Source organism: Pyrgilauda ruficollis, unplaced genomic scaffold (assembly GCF_017590135.1).
Source record: "Pyrgilauda ruficollis isolate IOZ18807 unplaced genomic scaffold, ASM1759013v1 scaffold43, whole genome shotgun sequence".
NCBI lineage: Eukaryota > Metazoa > Chordata > Aves > Passeriformes > Passeridae > Pyrgilauda > Pyrgilauda ruficollis.
Window position 1 is genome coordinate 764,046 of NW_024525823.1, and position 25,672 is coordinate 789,717.

General features: G+C 36.7%; 1 protein-coding gene across 2 annotated transcripts in view; it reads right to left on the reverse strand.

Moving 5' to 3' along the window:
* Nucleotides 1–25,672, reverse strand: part of EPHA7 (EPH receptor A7) — a 162,852-nt gene that overhangs the window by 64,674 nt on the left and 72,506 nt on the right. The gene's annotated exons all lie outside the window — the stretch shown is intronic.

Sequence of the window (25,672 nt, forward strand, 5' to 3'; positions counted from 1 at the left end):
AAGCCCGGTATTCTTTTTCCGCAAACTACTAAGCAGGAAAACCACAAAACCCATCAGTCTGAAAAATTTTAGCCAAAAATTAAGAGCTTGGTTCTATCTGTAACCACATTTAGGCTAGAATTATCACAAAAGTAAATATGTTTAAGGAAGCTTTGACTTCATACAACCAGTTTTACTAGGAGATGTTTGGCATTGATCCTGCAGCAATGAATAGCTTAAACTTTTGCCATTTGAGGCATATGCATGTCCATGGTCATACCTAATTGTAAACATACTATGGAGGTACAGAAAGAAAACTTTTTTTCTTAGTGCAGAGAATATAGAAACACAAACCAAAAAATTATCATAACTTATTTAAAGAGCAATATTAAAAATAGGCGGCAATTTTCATAAACCGTATCGAGCTATACTTGACAAAGAGTCAAGTGTATGTAAAATTACATAAAGCCATGTAAATCTGAAGTAAAAGGGATAGCGTTTGTTAGCTAATGAGCTTTACTTTTTAATCTGCAGAGCCGTTGAAAGGAGAGGCATTTCAGAGCAAAGAAAAGTCTACCATATGGTGCAAGGAAAGACGCATAATAATTAACCCTTAACAAGGGAAGCACTGCATGCAATCAGCTTATGAATTCTCTCCACATTAGCTAGATTTCAAATGGTGACATAGTTTTAAACAAAGAGAAATCTGGAGGCTCCCCAGCAGCCCACCTCAGGAGTGCTGTGGTTCAGATATGTCTCTGTGCATCAACAACTCACTCTCTCCTTCCAGGCTTTAAGGCTGGGATGAAAGATTTTGATTTTTATATCTCCAAGACTTCTGCGTAAATATTTTTTCTTGATTCTGTAGCATAGATGGGTGAAAAAGAGGAGCACAGTGTAGAAGCAGAATGTTTAATGGGCCTTTTGGAGAATGCTGCAGCTCAATGATCTGATTGCATCCACATGTAGACAGAGGGGCAAGAACAGGAGCCCAGATCCTGGGCTGCCAAGTGGGCCACATGTTCTTCTCCTAATGCTCTTATTGAAGATCTGCACCCTTAAAGCTATACACAATTGTTTGCATGGGAACACAGAGGGGATTAAATGATAGCTCTACTCCTCATCTCAGGATGACATCTAGGGTAAAGCACAAAAGAGGGGGGAAAAAAAACCTGAAGAGCTTTTCACAATACAAATGCAGTATTGCATCCTCACCTCACTCAAACACTTCAAGTATGATGAATTATCAAGATTTATCTGAGCTTTCAATATTGCAAGCAAGACACTAAGAGAAGGAAATTTGTATGTGCCAAGGTATCAAAATTAAAACAACTGCAGTTTCTAGGCACATCTGTATTGTAAGTGCAAATAAAATGTCATGCTAGTCAGCTCTACCAAACACTGTAAAATTATTGCTATTAAGAGATAAGCATAGTTTCTTACTAGTTTTCTGCTGCCTACAATCAGGGATATGCTTTCTGGAAAGCAGGTTTATGTACTTGGACATATGGGAAGGATAAAAATTCTTTTTTTTTTTTTTTTTTTAAGAGGATAAAAATTCTTTGTACTCATATGAAAATGCTGAAAACCTGTTTGCAGCTCTTAAATTTCAGCATATTTCCTTATGAAAATTGAAGAGGATTTGGGGGGAGAAGTAGGATCTCATTTCAGACAGCATAAATAGACAAAGTGTGAGAGAAGCTTTCTAAAGATATTTTTCAAAAAGAGACAAAAAACCAGGATTGAAGCACAATGAAAGTTGAAGGGATGCAAACATACAATATATGCTTTATCTTCCATGAAATGGTCACTGTTTTGAAGCCTTTGAGGCTTAATCACTAACGAGTGATGTGCCATATGATAACTCAAAGCTCCATCTCAGGATCTACCTGCACCAAACCTTTATTACTCCTGGAAATGACAACCTATTTCTCAATGGCTCACTGAACTGAACTCATACACACTCTGCTCTGGCAAGTGGGAGAGCTTTGAATAAACCCAAAGACAGAGCTATACAAGCACTGCCCTTCATTAGCAGAAAGCTATGGAAAGAAAAAATGTGACTTCCATTTCCCCTTCAAACTAAATCAGAATTAATCTAATTTGTTTTGAAGCTGAAGAGGAAAAAACCCAAACACATATGGGGGGAAAGAGGGAGTGAAAAGGGGCAACAGAAGATGTGAAAGACATGAAAGAAAATAGAGGTGGAATCACCAAACTCTTAGCTGTGAACGCCTGCAGATTAACATAGCCCAATCTGCAATAAATTCAGGATATGATTTGCTCCAGCCTCAACAATTAAATCACTCTGAATGCTACTTTATAAATCATTCAGTCATTTTTTAATAAGATGAGCTTCTGGCAAGATCCTTTCCCTCCCTGTCTCCTGGAAGAGATTACATTTTAAAAATCTTTAATTTCTGAAAGTCTTCAATATGCCAAAGTATGGGCTTCTCCAAAAAGCAGCTTTAGCTCTGTATTTCAACAATTTCAACAAATGAATTGAGACTGAATACACAAAGCGAAAGATGATTTACACTCACTGTCTCTCACAGATTAGTGCGGGGAAAAAAAACCCAAAACCAAACAAATAAACACCAAACCACTCTTTTTCTACCTAAGCCTTGTTACTTTGCTGAAAGGCTGATTTTAATACAAACTATCAGAGAGATTGTTTGTTGAATCAACATTTTTTTTTTACTCATGCTTCCAGGAATGGGTGATACTTTAAAGCTAAATTCACCCTGATACAACTGGGTCATTCTAGATTAGATTCTGAGCTACCCTGAATCAATCATTTACGTGAAATGAGTCACAAAGCCATGGAAAGGGTTTTCTGTGTTTGATTTTTTTCCTTGTCATTTTCTTCCTGAAAGATAGCACTGATAGAAAATAAATCATATATTTAGAATTTATGCCATTCTAAACAAATAATTTCATTTTCAGATTCTGGAATTGTTTAATCTGATGCAAGAAAATTGAGATGTAAACATATTTTAAATCTACTAGTAAATAAGTTCAGCACTGTAAATTCTGAAAACCTGCGTTGGAACTTTCAGTCAAATGAAGTCAGTGATATTTAAGAATATTCTGACTTTTGGTTACTTATTTTGTCAAAAATAATTGCTTCGTGGGATCAAGTCCAAATTAATTAACACATCTGTAGCCAACTGCCTGCTTTACATCTAAACTACTACATTCCCATACTCTAACTATATTCAAGAAGAACACAAAGTAGATATTTTTGCCCTCTATATTGGAAACATTGCAGGCAAAGGATTAAAAACTCCATGTAACTATGTGTAATAAATATTAGGCAAACTTTGCTCAGGGAAATACTAAGCTAACTTAGCTAAACCTAGCTTACTCTAGGTTTACACATGGATGCCAGCACACTTGGTGGAAACATCACTGCCAAGAATTTCTAGATTCTACTGCATTCTTCCTTTCGGAGTCCACTTCTCGCAGTTTGCTTCATATCTCATCAATCTCACACATGCCAAAGAGGGAACAGTATAAAGGGAATCTCTCTAGAAATTAATACACCTGTTGCACACTAACTTCAAGGTGAATTTTATTATGGTTTGTCCTTCCTTAGCTCTCCCTTTCAAGCCTCTGGCTTTGGACACAAAAAGAGTGAAGCCTTGAAGGCATCTGCCTTTGAATGTTTACATACAAATTCTTAGGAAGAAAGGATTACACCAAAGCAGAAATCCCACAAATGTGGTTATTAACTTTTGATTAAATAGTTTCACATTTACAAATCCTACCTAAAAAATGAGATACTATGTATAATGTAACTTTTTATATAGCTTGGACATACTACTCTTCTTTTGGCAAGATCTATTCTGTAGACAAAAGCAGTCAATTCTACAAGACGTTTATATATTATCAAGGATTCAAAGATAAGACACACATTAATCCATTTCAGGTCCTAGTATCTGTCTGAGGTCCAAGATGCTTCAAATTATATATATCAAGTTAGTGGACAGTTCTTTTTTTCATTTGGCTTTTAAATGATTTGGAAAACTTAACCTCTACTTGTTCTCAAGGTGTCTCAATATATTTAAAGACACAAAATCACCACCACCAGAAAAAAAAAAACAAAACCCAAAACCTAAAACTAGTGCTATATTAATGACACTTATAAAGAGTTGTTTCAATGTAAATTAAACCTGTTTGAATTCCGTTCAGTTGAATTTACACTAAGAAAGCTTCTTTTGTAATAGCCACAAAGGTATATAAAGGTAGATAAATGCTCATCGGCACAATGTTAGTCATAGGAAAAGAACCACACCATGAAAATCTTATGGGTTAGTGCTTTAACTTAAGCACACTTTTGGGATTCCTGGGTTTACACCCCAGAAATGTGTGGTCAAATGCTCTTTATCTCCTTTTCTTTTACTACACAGACTTTTTTGATGTGAAACTGCATCAAGCACAATACTTTAAGAAAATGTGGAATGCATTGTCTAAGTTCTCATGACAAACTCACAGAGGATATTGTTGTCCACAAAAACTGGATTCATTACCAGTGTGCAACTCAATAGAGACATCAATTATTTCAGAGTTCCACATGCCTGGCTGCTTGGTGTTATTCCCCAAACCAAGCACACCCACTATCAGAACTTTTTACCACTCATAATTTCAGCAAACAAAGGAATTAGTGTTCACTGGCTACAAGTCACATAGTTTTTTTATGAAGTAGCATTCTACCTTCTATTGGTTAATGATTCTCTCATTTCTCATGCTAATTAGTCCATATGCTCAGTCTTTCTCTCCTTTTGAGTCAGTGGGTTTCTTGGGTCAGTGGTCCATGACTCAGTGGTCATGATCCCCCCCCCCGCCCCCAGAATTACCTTTTCCTCAGTTGGAGCTGATTCCAGCACAGTTGCTGAGCTGGCCTTGTGTGTTTCTTTCTTATCTTGGGAGTTCTGCCAGATGTCCTTGTGGCCTGTAAATTTGGCATTCTTTGTGTCCACTATCAGTGGGCATCCTTCTTCCCTAGCTTTTTTAACCTCCCCCTAGGCCTGAGATCATTGAACACATCAGGCCCTAAACCTTAACAAGGCAATTCTACCAACAAGTAATTAGTTTTTCTTGCACCTGGATGTCACTTACAGCTTGTTAGACAGATTAAATCTCCCTTCTTCTTGATTAGGCTTGAACGTATACAAAGGTCAAACACTAAATAACATCTTTCTTGAGAAAATTTTACATATTCCACATTTTGGAACAACATGGCTGATATGTTTGAGGATTTTAGCTTTTTTTTAAGCTCTAATCAAACCTGGAGAGGCTGACCTCTCCTGTCACGCAGCCAGTAGACTCCAGCAGCATGAAGGAAGCCCCCAGCCAGATATGAAACAAAGTCCTGAGACCCTAACAAGGCCCCCACGATTGTTACTGCCAGTAATATTTCAAGAATAATTCAACATTAGAATATTGTACCCAAACAGTTTTATTAAGTCAACATTCATAAAAATACAAAATTTTATAATGTGAAATTGCCCTTCAGGAGTCATCATCTTATGGGTTTTTTATTCTGAATAACCTGACCAAAAATCATAACTGACATTCAGACTCAGAAGGGAGTAGGTATAGACACTGGAACATTCCTGAAGCAGCAGGCTATCATTTTATTAATTCATTATACGTGCATATAATAAGACCTTGTCTAGAGATAACAGGGCTACCACCCCTGAGAACTGCTTGACTGAATTCATCAAAATATTCAGACCAATCTTTAAATTCTCTCATCCTTCTTCTTGAGGCAAATAAAAGATATTCAAGAAGGAATCCAATTGTTAAAATCCTTTCTTCTGTGCTTTTCAAAGGAAAAAGCTCAACTATTAAAATACAAGGTTGCCTCTCACAAGATGAGTCTTCAGTTGTTTGCACACAGAAGAGATGAGTCATAAACTGAACTAGCTAAACACTCACACATATTTGGTTATCCACTTCTAATTAACTGTTCTTTATCACTCCTCCTCAATGTCCCCCAAATATTTTGAAGAATTAAATAAAAATTTGCTAAAATTCTCTCAATTATCATTCCCTCTTTAGTTTCAGGAAAAAGAGATTGGTCTTAGACAAAACTTCTGCATTACATGTGTAAATGGGACAAAGAGACACAGACACATTTAAAAACTTCTTAATACTGAATAGGGGAAGTGACACTCATATATCAGCTCCTTGTGGCACTCCATGAAACATACAACACCTTTGCAGCTGAAACTGCATGTTCCTTCCTTGTCCTCCTCCACCAAGCTTTTCTACACTCAGCCTCCCTTCTCATTATGCAGGCCCAGACACTATACCAAACCCAAAACTGTTAAAAATTTTTACTCTATTAGTTCAAAAAGCTGCATACAATGCAAACATTTTAAGAGGCAATCGTGTTGTTCCATCCCTTAAATTGCTATATTTGTATAGGAAGAATGGATGGTTGCATATCAGAAAAACTATCTTGTTACTATGACTGGAACCTTCTGACATCTGAGCATAACGTTCTCAGGATGTTATTTGGAATGACGTTATTTTGCTGTAATGGCCAATAAAAATTATCTTTGGATTAAATTGACTTTAAATGAACAAAAATATTAGAAGGCACAAAAAATACTATGGAATATACTACTCTGATGCCAGGAAGAGGAAAAAACCCACTAAAAACAAGGAACATTTAAGATCTTCCTTTTAAGAACATAGATATATTGAGTTTATTTTAGTCTGGGATTAGATTAAATAGAATCCTTTCATAGAGGTATTTCTTAAACTTGTATTCCTTAAACTTCTATTTTCTATTAAGTCATATCAAATGTAAATCGATGGTGTTATCCAGAGCTTAAATCTGTGCAAAAGAGACACATGGCAACAAAGGACAACAAAGCTGGTGAAGGGTCCAGAGACTGGGTCATATAAGGAAGGGCTGAGGGAGTTGGGTTTGTTTAGCCTGGAGGAATACAGGCTCAGGGTAGAGCTAGTGACAAGATGAGAGGACACAGCCTCAAGCTGTGCCCAAGGGAGGTTCAGGTTGGACATCATGGAAAGGGTTGTTAAGGATTGTAATGGGCTGCCCAGGTGGTGGTAGAGCGACCACCCTTGGAAGCGTTTAAGAAACAACTGCATATGTCAGTTAGTGCTAGGGTTTAGTTTACAAGGTGGAGATCAGTCAAAAAGGTTGGACTCAATGAACTGAAAGTCTTTTCCAACCTAAATGGTTCAGTGATGCCAGCTCAAAAAGATGATGAACCAGATACTGCTTCAAAACAGCCAAAACTGTATTGTCTCCTGATTGCTGCTGCTACAAGACTTCAACACCCAGGGGCTTTGAGTGTCTCCACCATCTCTTTTACTCCTTGAGAAACAGTCTTTTAGATCAGTGTCCAAAAAGAAGCTTCAGAAACTTCCCTTGCAATCATATAATTTCTATGGAGTGAGCATCTACCTTTTTGACAGAAAGAATGAATTTGCCTTCTTTGCTATCAAGTTCACATAGCCTGACTAATAACATGATTATCAATCTTTGCTTAGTTTTTAATCATAAGCTATTTCCTTTGAAATGCTGCAAATCTGATTTAAAATAGATTTATTTAACTTTTTATTTTGTTTGGTTTTAGTCATCTAAAATCCAGGGAATATTGACGTTTCTGAACACAATGGATAAACTAAGAAATGCCACTTCTATTAAGTGACAGCTTGATTCACATATTCTGATTTGGGAAGTTCTCCATCTCTAATGGAACAGGCTAAAATAATCTGGAGATGTGTCTGCTTTGCTGACACACTTTCTAGATACTTCCTCTATTTGGTAATACATTGTTTAATTTCTGAAATTTCTTGGAATCAGTATATAAATCCTGACAAATCATCATGCTTCTATGACTGGAAAGAGATATCTGTGTCAGAAAATTTAATTCCCTATTAACATTTCAGACATGTGATCAGGATATGAAGATTAAAAATACTGTGGGGTTGCTGCTTTTTTGGCTGGGAAGATTGTTCTAGAATAAGATACGTGCATTTTTAACTTAAAGACCATTTCCTGTCTGCCTTTCTCTTGCTAAACGAGCTAGGTACTTTAATGTCTTCTCACTTAGGGGAGGCAAAATGCATACATCTAACTCTGCTGAAGTGTTTGGGAGGAGTCCCTAAACAATCTTTGAGGTAGGAGAGAAATTTGAGTGGGAGACAACTGTTGCCTAGGAAGCCTGATGCCAAGAGAGCTGTGCTGAAGGGGTAGGAGGTAGAAGTGACAATAGGAGGGGAAGGAAGTGAAGGAAGCAGTATAAACCAAACTCCAATCTCTCTCTCTCTCTCTCCCTTAGTAGACTCAAACCCCTGTGGTATGTGATAAAACCCAAACAGAAGCATTCCCATAAGGCTGCTCTCTGGACAGCACACTGATAGATACAGTTCTGCTGAAAACAAGTTTAGAGTAGTAGATCATAAAGAAGTGAATTAGGTCTCACACCTTTTGTCTTCTTACTGCTTTGGATTATTGCAGCCCAGCCTTTTCAAATGGTGCAGAGAGATGGAATATATCCAGGCAAGCTACAATTCCCTTTTCCTACACAGCCTGCCAGCTGCAGAGCACAAGTGTCAGGATGCTCCTGAAGTTTGTTCAAGCCCTGAGAGTTCCCCTTGGAGAATCTGACCTATGAGAAGAACTAACATCTGCCAACATCAATGCAGTGATAGAGGGGATAATGCTGCTTTGGCTTTGCATGTAATTTTTTTCCCTCTGGTTTTGACCTGGTCTTGGCTGCCACATGACCTTTTATATGCTTTTTGAAGGATAAAATATATAGACTATTTAAACAGGTGATAAAAGAGAGAAGAAAAAAATTAGAAGGCAAAATAGGAATTGAGATGGAGGAAATTTTGCTGAAAGATAATGTATGGCATTTCCAGGTGTCTATCCAAAATATGAACCATATAGCATCCAGATTGTCTTCAATTTCAAATAATTTAGGTGAATGCAGTCTATGTGTGTGTCTTAACTAGACCATTTTATAAGAAAAAATAATTACATTATAAATTACCAAAAAAAGGTCACATCAAGTAATCGCTTAAATGATTAAAGAAAAAAACTTGGACTTGAGATGCTTGGATTCTTTACTACACTCTGCCAAAGACTTCCTTTCATATCTTCAGCAACACTTGATATCTCTCCATCAGAAGTTTCCAGCACAACACTGGATAATAATTCTTACCCTTATTTGTGATGGATATGAAGATTGGAAAATAACCAGCTCATCACACTTTCCTAGGGATTTTCCTATATTTAGGACATGAACCCTACAAGGCATATCTGTGAAAATATAATGTAATTACTGCATTAAACAAAAAGGTCATTGACTGACCCTGCTGTATGTATTTAATAAGAACATTTCTGAAAGACAAGACCATTACTACTATTTGTATTTAGCAACAGTGTGTGAGGCAGTGAGATTTTCCTTGCTTCTTTACACCCACCGGCAATTTTTCTTCTCCCAAAGATGACAACCATGAAAAATACAAGGCATCTTTCTTATTTAAGTATATATTATTACTATTATTATTATTAATATGCCTTTGGAAAAATGTATTAGTTATAGGTTCTGCTATGGCTAGTAGAGAATAAAAACATAAATCCAAAAACATGAGATTATTAAGTTCATTATGTCTTTACAGACTGATTTTCTAATTGCAGCAGCACACAGGAACAGCAGGTTCTAGAATCTGAAAATGAATTAATCCATCAAGCCACGACTGGTAGGTTGTGAAAAGGCTTTTTAGTACTACAAAAAAATCTCTGGTTATCAAAACAAAGCAAATTATGCCAATGAGGGTGAAGACGAAACTTCCTCCAATTTTATCCCAACTTCCTCAAACTATTAAGTTTTTATTTTATGTAAATAGTTATACTTTACAACTGAGTGTGCTGACACATACAAGAAAAATAAACACAGCAAAGGCTTTGCATTTTTAAGTTATTTACGCCTATTTCTTCTTCAAAATACATAAAATGAGATAAACAAGTTGATTTGGTTTAGCAGGCAGAGAGAAAGATGAGGAATGAAAAAATCCCCTCTAATCTACAAAGTGGTAATATGAAAGATCAACTGTATATTTACTAAAACTATCCATGAGTTTGGCTTCCTGAAACACAAGGAAACACACAGCCTTGACTTTTTAAGCGAGTCAAAATGTGAAGGCAGCAGTACGTAGCAAGCCTAAATCAGCACTCTGTCTCCTGCTTTCAGAAGAAGTACATTCAAACTCTTGTTGCCTTGAAGAAAGCAAACAACAAGCAGACAATCATGTCTCAGGGGTCAAGCAACAGGAGAAAAACGTGCAATTTCTGTTTCAGTTGCAACGTGTTCAAATATACTTTAAGACTCCTATGCAGCAGACTGGTTTACTTTATCCACTGACTTCCATTGTTTTTTTCCAGGGTTTTTTGTTTTTTATAGTCCACTGTTGTAGCATTAATGTCCCCATACCAAAGGTAAGTCAAATGTATCAGGATATGTTTGGAAAATTAAAATAAATGCGTGTCTTTGCTAGGGCTGCAACACCCTGTCCAATAGTATTCTTTATGTAAAGCACTTTCTTGCTCAGAACATATCCATACTAATTTCCTTATGGATTGCTGTATTAAATTTTAATTTTCACTCCTAATGGTAACACACAGATTATGCAAGGACTTTTATTCTTTCTCTGTTTATAGCAGGTGAACCGTCAACCAATATTTCTGCCTCGTTATAGAACACAGCTTAAATATTACCATTTTCCTAATTCAGATAATTCCTATTGTTTCTGTTATCAACTATTTTGGAATACACTTCTGATTTCAATATCTTTCTGAAAAGCCTAAATCCTTCTGGCACACTTTATAGAAAAACTTGTGTGCAGAAAGATATGGTGTGAAGCCACATATATATACTTTCTTATCGATTTATACTTTAATATTCACCACCAGTTGTTATTAAGAACTGTACCTGGATTTGGCATGAAGTCCACCTGCTAAATTTTATTTTAATTATGCCATGAAAATAAAGAAATGCAGCGGAGATCAGACAATTCCCTCCTTTTCACACCTGCTCTTAAAAACTACTCCTTTATTAAATGCTGGGTTTCACAAGAAATTAAGACAGCGTGGTTTTAATATAATGAAATTTTAGTAAAATTCCATATTAATTTTAGAGAAAATGTATGTACGTGTGTTATAATTTTCTCCACTGAAAAAGGAGCTCTAAAAGATGAGCTTTATATTTATTTGCTATACCCCGAGGAAGAACAGTTATATTAGCTTTTTTAAAAGGAGTGCAGCCATTAGTGTACAAAGCATTTTTGTCAAAGTTCATTGCACAGAGTAAGAACATAGCTTCTAAATTTTCATTCTAATTAGATGTCATGGAATATAATTTTCACAATTAGGTGATAAAATGGCTACATGTTCTTGAAAAATCAATTTGGAGCTCAAATTGAAAAATAATAAAAACAAAAAAAAAATGTGGCATATTCTTTCAGGTTATCCGGTTTATCTATAATATACTAAACTGCATAAATGTCAATGTAAAAATATTTTTTGACCAAAAGTTCTAAATTAGTGGTAATAAAACTTAGTACTCTGGAGGCAGTATGGTCCAGCACAAAGAATCTGGACAGGGATAATAGGAGATAATCCCATTTGTAAGAGGTTCCTCATGTCCCTCACACCTACTACAGAAACTGTGTCTTCTGTCCTGTGGAATTGGCGTGATGGAAATATGAGTAACAAACCCACTCCCTTATAAAAACATCATGGCTCTTTATCTCTCATGCCATTGTTTCACCATCATTAAGTTTGCATAATTACGTCATTGCCCTGCCGAGGGGGAGTGCATTGGAGTGCAAAAATGCATATGTGCTTTAAAAAATGGACATGGCCATGTTATAAAAAGGGACATCAACAATTTGCGTAATTTTTATTTACAGGTACAATCTATGATTGAAACATCTTTAAATTCTGCTACATAATAATTTTCTTATGCAACTTTCCTACGAGGAAGAAACAAGGCACTAGAATTCTGTACAAGCTTATATTTTCAGGAAGCCTAGTTCAGTGAAATGCAGGATTAGGATGCCTTTCTGGCACTTTTTCATGTTTCCCATCCTGGATTATGATGGAAATTGGAACAGTCCCAAGGAGATGACAGCTGAGGTGGGGGGGGGGGGGGGGGGGGGGGGGGGCGGTTTCTGTGTTATAGCAAACTCCAAGGATGCCCTAAGGTAAGCAGAATTGCTCAGAGTTTGCACAATGCCACATGCTGTTATTCTGTTATTGAAGGCACCATTACAATTTGGTACACTGTACACTCACAACCCACTGGCAAAGAGGTGACAGGCATCACTGGCCATCTAGCAAAGGAGTTCGGTTCCCCTCAGACTGTCATTTATAATGCAGCCAGTTTATATGCCTGGAGAGATACTTTTCTCTGCTACCTGTGCAATGACAGCAAACAAAAGTCTGCTTCAGAATATTACATGCCAAAAATGAGGGGAAGATTCTTGGCTGCCTACAGGATGGTGATGTGCATGAATAAATCTCTCTTGCCTCTATGTTACCCCATTTGTACGAGAATGCCACTGGAACAGATCTCTGCCATGCCAGTGTTATCAAATATTGTGTATCATAGGAAAAAATAAAAAAAATTTAAAAAAAAAAAACATGTTCCACTTTTCTTCACAGCCCAAGGTGCATCTACAACGTTTGGGAAAAACTTGCACAGGAAGAACAATTGTTCTTCGAAAAATAATAATAGCGAAGAAAAAAGCCATGAAACTGTTTATGCTTTTAAAAATCTAGTTCTAGAAATAACACTGAACTCAAATTAATCCCTGGTATAAATGTATGGCATACTATTAACCTAAAGAGAATAATATCCCATACCATCATAAGCCTGCTGCATGGCCAGGACCATAGAAAGAGTGTACTTCTGTCCCTCATTCATATTAAGCTTGTTCTAAGGAGATTTAATCTGAAATGCTTGTTTGAAATGAAGATTTTGGTCTCTGAAGCCATATTCTTCCTTTAAGACTCCCTGGCAGTGGGATTCTCTCCCACTGTTTGCACAGCGCTTCGCACAATGGGACATCAAACCTCATTGTGTGCATTAGACACAACTGTAAAGTCATTACTGTCTACACATATCTGCTCTATCTTGGTTCCTCACTACCATTCATATGCCTTCTCCTCTCTCAAACCTCCAGCTGAACGTCCTCATGTGTGAAACAAGAGACTACAGTGCTAAATATGAACTATAGAGATTCTGAAATCTACCAGCAAAGCATACATGGTAATTAAACATCAGCAGATGCGTGTTATTTGCTAACTAGGCCTTAAACATCAATACGTTCTGGGCTATGTTCTGCTCCTGAGGCTATTTATTAAAGCATAGTAACAGCAAATGTTTACCTGTTTTGATATATTTATTTTTGATTTATTTTTAAACCTTTAACTTCCTGCTGGATGAAATTCATTCCTGCAAGGCCAAAGTAACAAAAGTTAAATAAATTTGCTGCTAGATGATCTGATGAAGCACCCTCTCCACTTCCAGTCATTCCCGCTTTTTAGCATCTTCAAGCCTGACATCAGTTTTGGATGCAGCTAAATGCCAACTATCCCGATAAACATGTACACTACCAGCTGCGGCTCCATCTGCTCAACTAAACATTTTCACACTAAATCTGCTGGGGGAAAAAAATATTGTTTTTGGAGTTGGTTTGTAACAACTGAAATATTAAAATCTTAACTCCAGGTGGCCCCTCACTTTTCTATTTCCTCTGACAAATATATCCATCTATTTATAGTCTGCCCCAAACCCACAAAATCCAACGGAACGAACTTAATGCAAAAGGCATAAATAAAATGTAAATCCAGAGCTGACAAACCTTCACACTGCCTTTTGCAGAGCCCTTGCAAATGCCTCTGTGACTGTGTGACCTGACCGATGTGCAGCAGCAGCTATAAATAGCTCCTGGTCCCACTGCCCCAGCCTGGAGGCAGGCAAGGCTGGTGTCTTTGTCAGGCTGCTCCCAAACCACTATTTTGCAAACCCAGAGTGGCAATTGTCACTTCAGTACATTGGGATCTGTAGTTTTTCAGGGCCCTTCATGAAAACAAACGATGCCCCTTTTCTTTTTCCCTTTTTTTTTTGTTTTGTTTTTGTTTGTTTGTTGTTTTGTTTTGTTTTGTTTTTGTGAGGAGGAACACCTGTAGGATCAGTTCAGGCAACATGCTACCAGAATCTTGGATGTGCCACCAGTCTGCACTGACTTCCACCTGTACAGCACGCTTTCAACACATAGCTGTGTATATCCCTTTGTACCAGGCAGAGATCTAGCTCCTGATCTGTTAAACTCTTCTTGCCTTTGAACAGCCAGATCTTCTTAAGCAAAGAAATAAAAGTCCTCAAGAAATGACAGAAAAACACTGTGAATGTGCCTCTTGCTTGAACTGTCAAAATCATGTTAGAAAGTTCACGTGGTAATGAGCAGGCACTGGAAACAGCACCTGCCACTGTGCAATACGCAATATAATGTAACAACTCTGAAATAGGAACAAAGTTTGAACTGCACAAAGCCAGTGCTTATCACTTTCCCCTCCTCCACTGGGAACATGACAGAAGGTGTGGGGCAGTCCAGGTCTGTCACCATGAAAGCTTGAGTGGCTGTTGTGAAACATGGGCAGCACAAAGGCTGAGCCCGAGGAGAAGAATAACCCTAGCCACAAGAAGTTAAAGTATGTGTTTCCTGCTATACCTGCTAGGGCCTGTGCACTGCTCCTTCTGAGAGTCCTCAACTGCACATGCCAGAGTCCTGAGGTAATCTTACATCTTCAGGAATAACAGTTTGAAAATGATGGATACAAGTGTGTTTAACTCGAAAGACCAGCTGATTCAGTCCATCAGCTGGTTCGTACAGTGTCATCCTAAGGCAAGACCAGAAAAACTCCCCACCCCAGTTAAGGCTTTTAAACAGTTGCAGTAATATAAGAAGTCAGAAAACAGCAAAATAATCAACTAATAGACTGTGGCTTCAAATTCAAAGAAAACCTAGTGGAAATGCAAGAAGAATGAAAAGGTATGATGCTTCTCTTAATTTTTGTTGAAATCCCAAGAGTAATTTTATTGAAGTGAATGGATTAATACAAAAATTTTCATACTAAAGAGACATCAGACCTCTTTAGTTGCAAAGTACTCCTTGACAACTAAATATCTTTCTGTTCAAGAAAGTTAAATTTTATTTTTGATATTACAACTTCTTCTTTTCTGTACATATATTCCTTACAGAAACAAAAAAAAAAAAGAAAACAAAAACCCAAAATCCTGCTATGTCTAATAATTCCTACTAATTAAAAAGAATGCCACCCAGCAATGTGCTTTAAGTAAACGCGGCAAGCAATTAACAGCTTGGACACTACATCAGAGACTTCTGAGCTTTTTTGATACAGCTTTCTCATGATTTTGGTCTGAGTTGACTCTTACTATTAAAGCCTAGTACATCGGAAAACCAGAAAGTATTCAGCTGGTGAAATTAAAAAACACAAATCAAAACAGTAATGAGAAAGGTATCCAGATTCTGCAGAAAGATGTAGGTTTGTATATTTAATTTTTTCTGTTCCAATTAGCAATGACTTGTCTGCAGAAATAAAAATGTGTCAGTGGAAAATATATCTATCAACTAAATTAATCACCTAACAGTTCTTACTAGAGATTACACATTGCAATCTAGTACTTACTGTTGTTGTATCTAACAAGTTAATACAATTAAACTATGAAAAATAACCTTCTTTCCTTTCACATTTTTGACTGAAGAAATATTACAAAAAAATCTCAGTAATAAAACTAATTGTAAGACATGAGTGCCAGAAATAAACCGAGTATTATGAAGTTCTGTGCAGTGGCACACATACATAAACCACTTTATGACCTTCTGTGGTTTCAGTTTCTCCGAAAGAAGTACTACTAGCATCAGTGAAAGAATAATGAAGCAACATGCTTTTGTAAAACAAAGCAAACAAAAAAATTATGAAGAATTTTAAAACCAAGATCAATATCCAGCACTGTACACAAATGAATTGGGTTTTCTGTTGTTTAGTAGCCAGCATCTCTGCCTGCTGGCTAACAGTAAGGAATAATACTTTTAAAAAAATTAATAATATTTATTTTATAGTACTAGTATTTAACATTGGTGTAGATATTGCACTATTACCTATGTGACTTAGAAAAAAAACTAATCTAGCAGCTTCTTTACAAGTAAAGCCTATGATATATCCAGTTCTCATAATAATGATTTCCCATCTATATATGATTTCTTATAATTTGGCCTATATTCACTGGAGTTCTTTGAGCTCTACTATATAAGCCAGAGATATTTACAAACACAGAAGTATATAAATACAATATACATCCCTCATCCCTTCTTAAGGAGGAGGGGAATGAGTAACTGAACGCCTAAGCCTCAAAGTGCTTTTTTTGTTCTGCGTATGGCTGTTTCTGTGCAACTATCAAGACAGAAGCAAGTCCAAGAAATTTGCATCACACAGAGAAATAAAGCAATATTTCGATAGTCATCAGATTCCTTGGGAATTAACTCAGAGACTTTGATGCAAACTGTACTGCTGTATACTCTCTTCTACAGATAAGCCTTATATTTTCTGTGAAGAAATCTACTGAAGAACTTCCAGCAGTGAAACTATCAAGCACTGAGACTTCAGATAGCCTTTTAGATATCTGGGCCCAGGCCAGAGAGTCTTGAAGATAAGAGTGGAGACTGCAGTTAAGCTTAATTCTCTGAAAAGCCAATGTAAGGCAGTCTCATGTGTTCCTGGTGGTCTGAGCTGCTGCAACCTTTTGTACCAGATAACTTTCCCTAGCTGGCAAGAGCTTTATGCTCAGGTATACTGTGCTCCTGTGATCCAAGAGAGAAGAAAAAATGCAAGAATAACTACATACAGTGCTGCATCCAGCAGGATGAGGTCAAATCTCTTATTCAGAGATGGAGTTTTATTTACCAGATGACACTCGGTAGCAGCTTTACTGTCAACACAGAATACAGAAGTACTCCTCAATTATGGAATGCATTGATGAAAAAACAATATATAACTTTCAACAGAAGCTCCTACTTCCAGAAGGCCTGGAATCTCACTGACTTGTCACTTTATTCTGTCTTCCTCATTTAGGCCCAGTTTCAAAACAACTATTCTTTATTTCTGCGCTGGTTTTTGCAATCAGTTGCCACTACAGTGAAACTGGAATGGTTAGAGGCCTCAAAGGACAAAAAGAAATGTATGTGATCTGCATATTTCTCAAGCATACCATCCGACCTGTTCACACAGTAGCTGAATATAGATGCCAAAAAGAGTTAGCAATAAAACTGATTCTTGAGAGACACCGGAATGAAGAACAGAAAGGCAGTCTGCCCTGACTGCTGGTTGGATGTGTTTGTCTGGGAATAATGCCAACCATTTTAGTGTATTACTTTGGATCCTGCTACCTCTCTCAAGCAAGAAAGTACTATCTCATGATCAACTGTGTTAAATGATTCAGATATGTCTAAAGTGATGAGAATAGATGTCTGTACTGTCTCCACTGACAGGAGCAGATTACATATGCCACTAAAACCATTTCAAGTCCTGCTTTAAATTCAGATTGTGCTGGATCTAGAATTTTATCTTAATTTAGTTAATGCAGTTGGCCTTTGGCTAGCTTCTCTATGAGCCTGCAAAGAGTTTCACAATTATTCTGTGTCTGTATGTGGGGACAGACAAAGAAAGACGATTACTTTTTGCTCTAGGGTGAAATGTGGAACCTCTTATAGAGCACATGGAAATGCCACACAAAGATTTGGGCCAGGAAATGAATAGCTAATCCAACTGAAGCTACAGGGGGAGTGACATGGATGTGAGACATAATTATTCCAACTGGAATTTGCTTAGGACACTGAGGTTAACACCTCTCATCTAAAAAGCTGTGTCAAGGCTACAGCTAACAGGACTTCAGTTCATTTGAAAAGCAACAAATCCAATTGCAAAATTCTTTTTTTCCCACAAGAGACAAAGGGTTCGGCATAATAGAGTGAGAAAGAGCTATCTTCTGAATCATCCTTAGCACTTCTTTCAACATTTGGATTCACACTGCAGGTATCCATTTCCAGTAACAATACTCCCCATTATAACTCAGTATGATAGGTAAAAAGAAACAGTATAAAGAAGTGTAGCTACAGTGACCATGAGTCAAATACTTATGTAATTTAAGATTGCCAACCAGTTAACAAACAAAGTAACAACACATAGCAATCTAAACATTGGAGAATTTGTACACTGGAAAATTATTAGGTTATTACCTTAAATTTAAATCAGAGTAAGTATACTAGGAATTACGCGAATGAAGATTATCAAACCACATATATATGTGTGTGCACTCACACATATAAAAGAATCAATTTCATGATGTTCAAAGCTGTACAAAAACTACTACATCTTTGTGGGATTTTGCTGATCTTTCAAGAATGACACATCAATTTGCTAAAGGAAGAAAAATGGATTCAAAACCCACAATGTTTTAAAAGCAATTCCTTTCAGAGCCCTACTTTTTTGATAAATTAACTGTGATCAGCAATCAAGAAATCCATTTTCCTTTCTATCTAACCTTCAAGTAATGATATACAATAATAATAAAAAGGAATGCATATATGCAATTCATGCCAATGCCCAAATTTTTAGAAGTAGCTTCTAATTTTCAATTACTTGTTTTTTGTATCTCACATCATGATTTTCAGAGATGCCAATTGCCTACAAGTCCAGTGGCATTTCAGTCATGCAATAAAATAACTTTGACAAGAATTCTGGTAGGTGTCTGTTTCGTTGTGTCCCTGAAGCCTGATTGAGCAACTTGGTGCAACACGAACTTGTGTCCAATCACCACAACTTCTTTCCTGACCCTTTGAAAGAAACAGCTCCTCCCAATAATCACTGCTGAAAATCAGACCATGGGCATCAATCAGTGGGCATCCACCACCTGAAGCATTCAGAGAAAGCACATTTTAGAACCCTGACCATATTTCTACATAATCAGGCAATTATGTCATTACTTATACTCTGTAATCTTAAAGACCCTCCTCCAGGGGTTTCATTCCAAGTTAATGACCCATTGCAAAGGACCTCCTTACAATACAATTCCAAACTTCATTTTCACACCTTGATTATGACTGGCATCTTCTTGTTTCACCTCAAGGAAGGTGCTGAGTCATTAGCAGCACAGGATATGAGAGCAGAAGTTTTAACACTAACAAAGCCAGGATAAACACAATCTTCCAAAGAGTCCCTTGAACTTGGGCAGTACATAAGACTATACTACCATTATCTGCAGCAGAAAAATCTTTGAGGAACTAGTTTTTGTGCAACACAAAGGCAAAACTTGTTTAAAATGCATTATAAGACCAGTTACTATTAAGGATCATAAATTTGTCTTCTGTATTTGAACCACTGATGGCATACTATCAAAAAAAAAAAAAAATCTCATTTGAAGTCATTTAACTGTAGTACTAATGTAAAGCAGTATTTCCAAGTACTTGTTTTACTGACTACAACATGATTTGTCCTCCCAAAAATTGCAAAGAAGTGTTTTGATGAAAAAATGGAGAAGTCAGAACACAGTCAAATGGATTTCCAGCACCAATGATGCAAAACTTACAGATTCTAAAACGTTAACAAATGCAACATTCATTTAAAAGAAAACAAACCGGGGATAAGTCTTTGCTCGCCTTCTAAATTTACACTATCCAATGAAACAACACTTACCCTATGCTTTATCAGTCTTGACATCTATATTAAAACAGATATTACAAAGTGCCATAATTGTTTATACATTCCTTCCAGCCAGTTCAATGTGAACAGTGTCCTCCTTGTTTCTCTATCCTACACACAGCGATTTCATCATCTCCAGTTCACATATCAATTACCAGACTTGTGCAATCTAAACAAAAGTTTTTCTTTTCTATGTCCAGCCTCTCTTAAGCAATAAAAAATACCACCATCAAATTACAGGTGAAATGTTTCTGAGAAACCAGAGAACATAAAAAAATATATTTTCCTAATTAAGAAGGTAGGAGTGGAAGGGTACTTTGGGATCACGGTGTCCAGTCACCTGCCATCTAAGGCAACCATGTGATGTCATTCCTTCCAAAAGAATATCCACACTTCATGTTGATATCAGATTATGTCTCCCACTACTTCCATCAAAAGGCTATTTCAGAATCTCGCTGGTCTGATGGATAGAAAAGTTAAAATTTCCAGCCTAAATATCTCATGGTACAAAGCCAACCATTTGTTTTCACATCTGTACTACTAATTTCATTAAGATGGAATGTCACTCCTGATTTTTCCCCATCATTCAATCCCAGTGTATTTCTGAACACTAGTGAAATCTGAGGCAGTGTGGACTCTCTCTGTAATTCCTGTTGAATCTCTATCAGGTGAAATAAAGGCAACAGAAGAAGAAAATTAGGCAGTACACATAAACATGGCTCTGTGGACTAAGGAAAAGGATATTCCTAAAGACATGGAAGGAGCACAGTAAACTCAAAAGTTAAAGAAGGGACCTGCCTCTCCTATTTCACAGTTTATGCTATAGTGCTGGAACAGCGTTTCTGAGTCACAGTACCCTATTTTAACAGAAGGCGTTGCCTGCTTTTTCTCAAAAAAAACCCATGAGCACTGGCACACTCACCTCAGGACAGGTTTTCTGGCTCTCAAATTCACATACACTCCTCTGCCAAATTAAAGGCAGATGAAAGGAGCTATGTTTTCAGCTAAGCAGGTCCAAGAGCTTTTCTTCCAGCATGTTTCTCCTGAAACCTTCTGAATCAGCTGACTTTCTAGAAGCAGAGGGTGAAATTTCATACCCTTATTGATCCCCTCCTAATAAGGGACTACTGATAAAATATTCCGGTTCTCCTCATTGCTTGAAACCACGCTACTCCATCATTTCCTTTACATGAGATCTTTGGAACAAGTCCTGCAAGTAAGAGGAAAGTGTTCTCTTGCCTCCTCTCCACTGGAGCCATGAGTACTAATGCAGGACCCAGCAGTCAGCACACAGGCACCTTCAAGCACTTTGTTTCTTTTTCAACTGTGAAACAGAGCAGACTGTCACTCCTTAATGTAGTGTTAAACTACCTGTTTCTCCATTCTCAAAGAGATGATCACAGTGCAGATGCACTACAAAGAGGGTCAGGTCTGATGAAGTCCATGTTGAGTTCATACTGAAGAATGTGTTTTACAAGTGGTCACTCTTGGACCTTTCAGAAGGAAATAAATTTGTCAAACCCCAAAATATAAATTACTTCACATTTTTAGAAAGGAAAAATATATATATATTTTTAACTAAATCTAAAGTATAGATGGTTTCATGACTATTTTTAAAACCTGATCTGAAGTTCATTGCCATTAATCATACAGCCATTACCAAGCTTCTGCTTTCAAAGTGATTTTTTTAAGATCAGTTGAAGACAAGAAAGCAATAACAACAATACAGCACCTAATGTCACAAAAGTGAAGAATTTGCTTTCAACTCTTATAGGAGTCTAAGCCTCATCTGTTTCATTTTTCATCACAGTTAATCTCTACAGATATTACACTATATTAAATCTGTACCACAGCCATATATATCTTCAGTTCTTCTGTTATGTGTATGTTCATGACAAAAACAAACAAAAAAGGCCACAAATCAAATTCCCCAAGATGGCTCATGTGAAGAGGATATGTGAAGAGATTTCTTTTGATTCATAACTAGCTACCAAAATCTAACTATTCTTACGTTTAGTAGTATTAGATCTGCCTGGCCATATTTTAATTTATAAACTCCAACAACAACAACAAAAAAAATCATCTTACCCACTGTAACACTTGTTACATTACTACTTTCTTTTTTCCCTTTATATCCCTCCCCCAAAATGAACTTAATAATACAATTAGTGTTGAACACCTAAAAGGTTAATTTCCCAAAAGGTTAAAATGTATTTTAGTACTACATTTTCAGCTGTTCCTAGTACGAAATTACGCTTGAGACAATTGAATGCAATAATCTATAAATCTGTGTAACAGTTCTGTGGCAACATTCTTTGGCAAATTTTCCAACACTGGCTTGCATTTGAGTGAAATCTTTAGGCAACAGAAACTGAGACCTATAGAATACAATGAAAAAAATTGGTATTCTAACTCAAAATTGATGCAAGTTACAAGCAACGACAGCAACAAAAAAATAAAACAAAACCCTAAGAGAATTCCCGTGGGCAAAAGAGAAATAATAATGTGTAACACAAGCTTCTCTGAGATCTTTAATATTTCATGTATGTGCAAATAATAATTACTGATGTCTATGAAGTCATTAATAATATTGTCAAATAAAAATATTGTTTATAGTTGAACAGATTTTTCTTAAAAAAATTTAAAAATTATATCACCTACTCATTTCAAGGTTAACAGGATAATGCAAATTCATATGGGTCCCTGATGATCAAGGTAGGATTAACATATTTTCACCTTCGCTAATAGAACTGCTTTGGTACAAAATACATTGTTCTGCACTGTCATGATGTATGGGTCATATTTAGAAATCTGACAGTTTAGGAGTGCATTATGGCATTCCATTAAACTGAATACATTTTTGTGCTGCACAGGAAAAGATAAAGAGGCCACAAATTCCTGTCTTCTTTTTAAAGAATAATGGCTTTTCTCACTACTGTAGTGAAAATTTTAGAAAATGTGTTATTTAGTGGACTGCTAAGTTCTACTCTCTGTGTCTCAAAATCATGAGAATAACTCTTTATTTCATATAAATCTTAATTTTTTTACAAGAACATGAACCATATTAATTGATAGAGATGTCAGCTAAAACCCCCATTAACAACTGCTGTAACAGTAATTCTGAAAACCTTTGGAATTCACCCTGTAATGGACTGATGCCTCATCTTCTGAGCAATATTCATGACTTCCTTAATTGTGAAATTCCAGAAACACTGGTGATGCACTGTTATTTCACTAAACAATGCTGTCACTGTCATAAGAAGGGAAAGAAAAGAGGACTAGAAAACCACGTGAAACTTCAGGTTAAAACAGATATGTGCAAGGACACCTTATTCCCATGGTGACAGGACAGTGCTAAGTTGTCTACAATGCCCTGAAATGTAAACAAGGCGTTAAAGAGATATCTCTATCCTTCAGGTATTTGGGGTTGTACCACTACAAAGCCAGTTATACCATAAATGCTCAAATGCAAAACATTACCTCAACAAGAATCTAGAGAATGCTTTAAAAACTTTTTTTTTTTTTCCTTCAGCACTATGGACTTTACTTCCCCTTCAGTCTTTTACCCAAAGTTTTCAAAATCAAGATTAATAAAGAAACAGCTTTCAGAAGATCCCTGTTATCCCTAGTGAGAATCATAATTTAGTTGATCATTAAGAAAAGTAAAATGTTTGTGCATGGCCAGAAGAGGAGAATACACCATTGGGTGTCCTTCAATCACAGGGCCTAAAAAGGTAGAAGTCCCAAAGCTTCAGCTGAGTGTTTGAGTTTCTTTCTTCCCCTTATGGCTGAGTCAACAAAATGCAATTTGGAGCAAGAAGGTGGCAAAACAATCACAGCTTCACACAGCAAATGTGTGAGGAAGAATGGTGGCTTTGAGAATGTGTTGAAAGAGGAACCAGGAGGCTGAGGCTTGATGGTTCTGCCATTTTTCACCCTCAGCTGGAGATGTGGGAAATTGTCCTCTGTGTTTATACCTAAAATTTACTCTGTGTTTACCTCTTAATATTAGTGGTTTGGATTTGCTGACCATTCATGACTTTATCAACATTTCAAAAAAAAAACCCAAAAATGACAAAATTGATCCCCAAAGTTTATTATCCTCTGATGTTCTTCTGAAGATCACACCTACTTTTGTGTGTTCTTAGAGACAATCAGGTTTAAAATTGCCTGTCCTGCAGCCATTGGAACAGAAGCTTATGCCGATAAGCTGAACAAATTCTTGAGCTTTAACGGTGTTGCAATGTGGCAGAAAGGTGACACCTTAGCTTTGTAACACTTCCAATTTAAAACAAGCCCAAGATCTTTCCACATGAAAGATACAAAAGCAATGGTGCTGTCTCCATAAAATTATTCCTCTCGTTTGCACTAGTGGGGTGAGAAAAAACATTAGCCATGAAAATGCAGTTTAATGCGACCAATCTTGTTATTTTAGAGTACTGGGTGAACAGCTTATTAACTGCAACAAGGTCCAGATCTTCCCAGGTGCAAATAGGGAATGAAGAAATGCATCAGTGCTACAGTTTAAAAACTGCTGTATTAAAGACCTGGTTTTATTCAATGGAAGGCTTTCCTAGAACACTGCAGAAAGATTCACAAGGATCAGTTGCCAAGAAAAGTCACAATTATTAGCATTTAAAAGCAAAGTTCCAGAAATAACAAACTCTTTCAGAAAGCTCACAATCTCAGGACTTTTTTTTTTTTTTAGTAAGTAAATGTATTATTAAAATATCCTTAAAGGTTTACTCTGCTACCTGCTCTGTCTGTCTAAAAGCTTCAAGATTCCTGGTGAAATTTGTTTCTTTCTTATGCACAACTCACAGCTACCAGTCCATCCAACAGAGCTGCAGGAGATGCAAGCTTTCTCAAAAAGCTGGTGACACACTGGACTAGTCCTGTTTAAAATCTCTCTTTAAAATGTACAAGGATTTAGAAATAGAGGCATGAAAAAGTATGTTTAGGATGGTTTAGAAGAATTCCAGCAAAAAGAATTCGGTCATTACTGAAGAAAAAACACCAATACCTCTATATTAACATGAAAACAAGGGCTTAGTTCTATTTTGCATTTTAAGAAGAAAATTATAAAACCCCAAAGAAACCAAATCATGGAAGATAGATAACTTTAACCTGTCTTCGTACTTATAAAGCCACTAGCAAAACAGTATCTGAACGCCTCACAGTCATTAATGGATTTTTCCTCACAATGCTTCTTTGATGCAAAGAAGTTCTATTATCCTTATTCTTCTCATGAAGAACAGTGTCATGGAGAGATTAAGTCATTTATCCAAAGTAACACAAGATGCCTATGGGAATGACTATGTAATTTATCACGGATCTCAAGAGCCGCAGTCCACTGCCTGAACCAGCAGACCATTCTCTTCTTAACAGACAAGAGCTGTTGTACAGTACCTTAAATGACCTTTCAAAAAGGCTATTTTGTGCATGGCTTTTGCTCTATCACCATTCTGAAGAAAGCCGTTAAGGCAACATACTTTGAGAGAGCTTAATTAAGCACCCTGTATCTTGTCTCAACACCAGCTGTGAAACTTGGGAACACTTATACTTTCAGACTAAATATTACAGATCTCTTGGAAGTCAGCAGCAAAGTTAAAGCTCAGCAGCTTGGCAGCTGGAAAAGATCCTTCATGCTCTGCAAATGACCATACTTTATTCAAGTCTTTTAAAGGTTTTTTTCAAGGCTTTTTATATTCCTGTGACTGAAAAGAACTACGATACTTGCAATATATGTCTGAGTATATGGCAGGAGCCATTTGGTAACTACCAAAATATGTTCTTTCCCAGTGCACTGAAGAGCTCTGTTTATCATTTGGTAAAGCTGCTTAAAAAGAAAAGGCA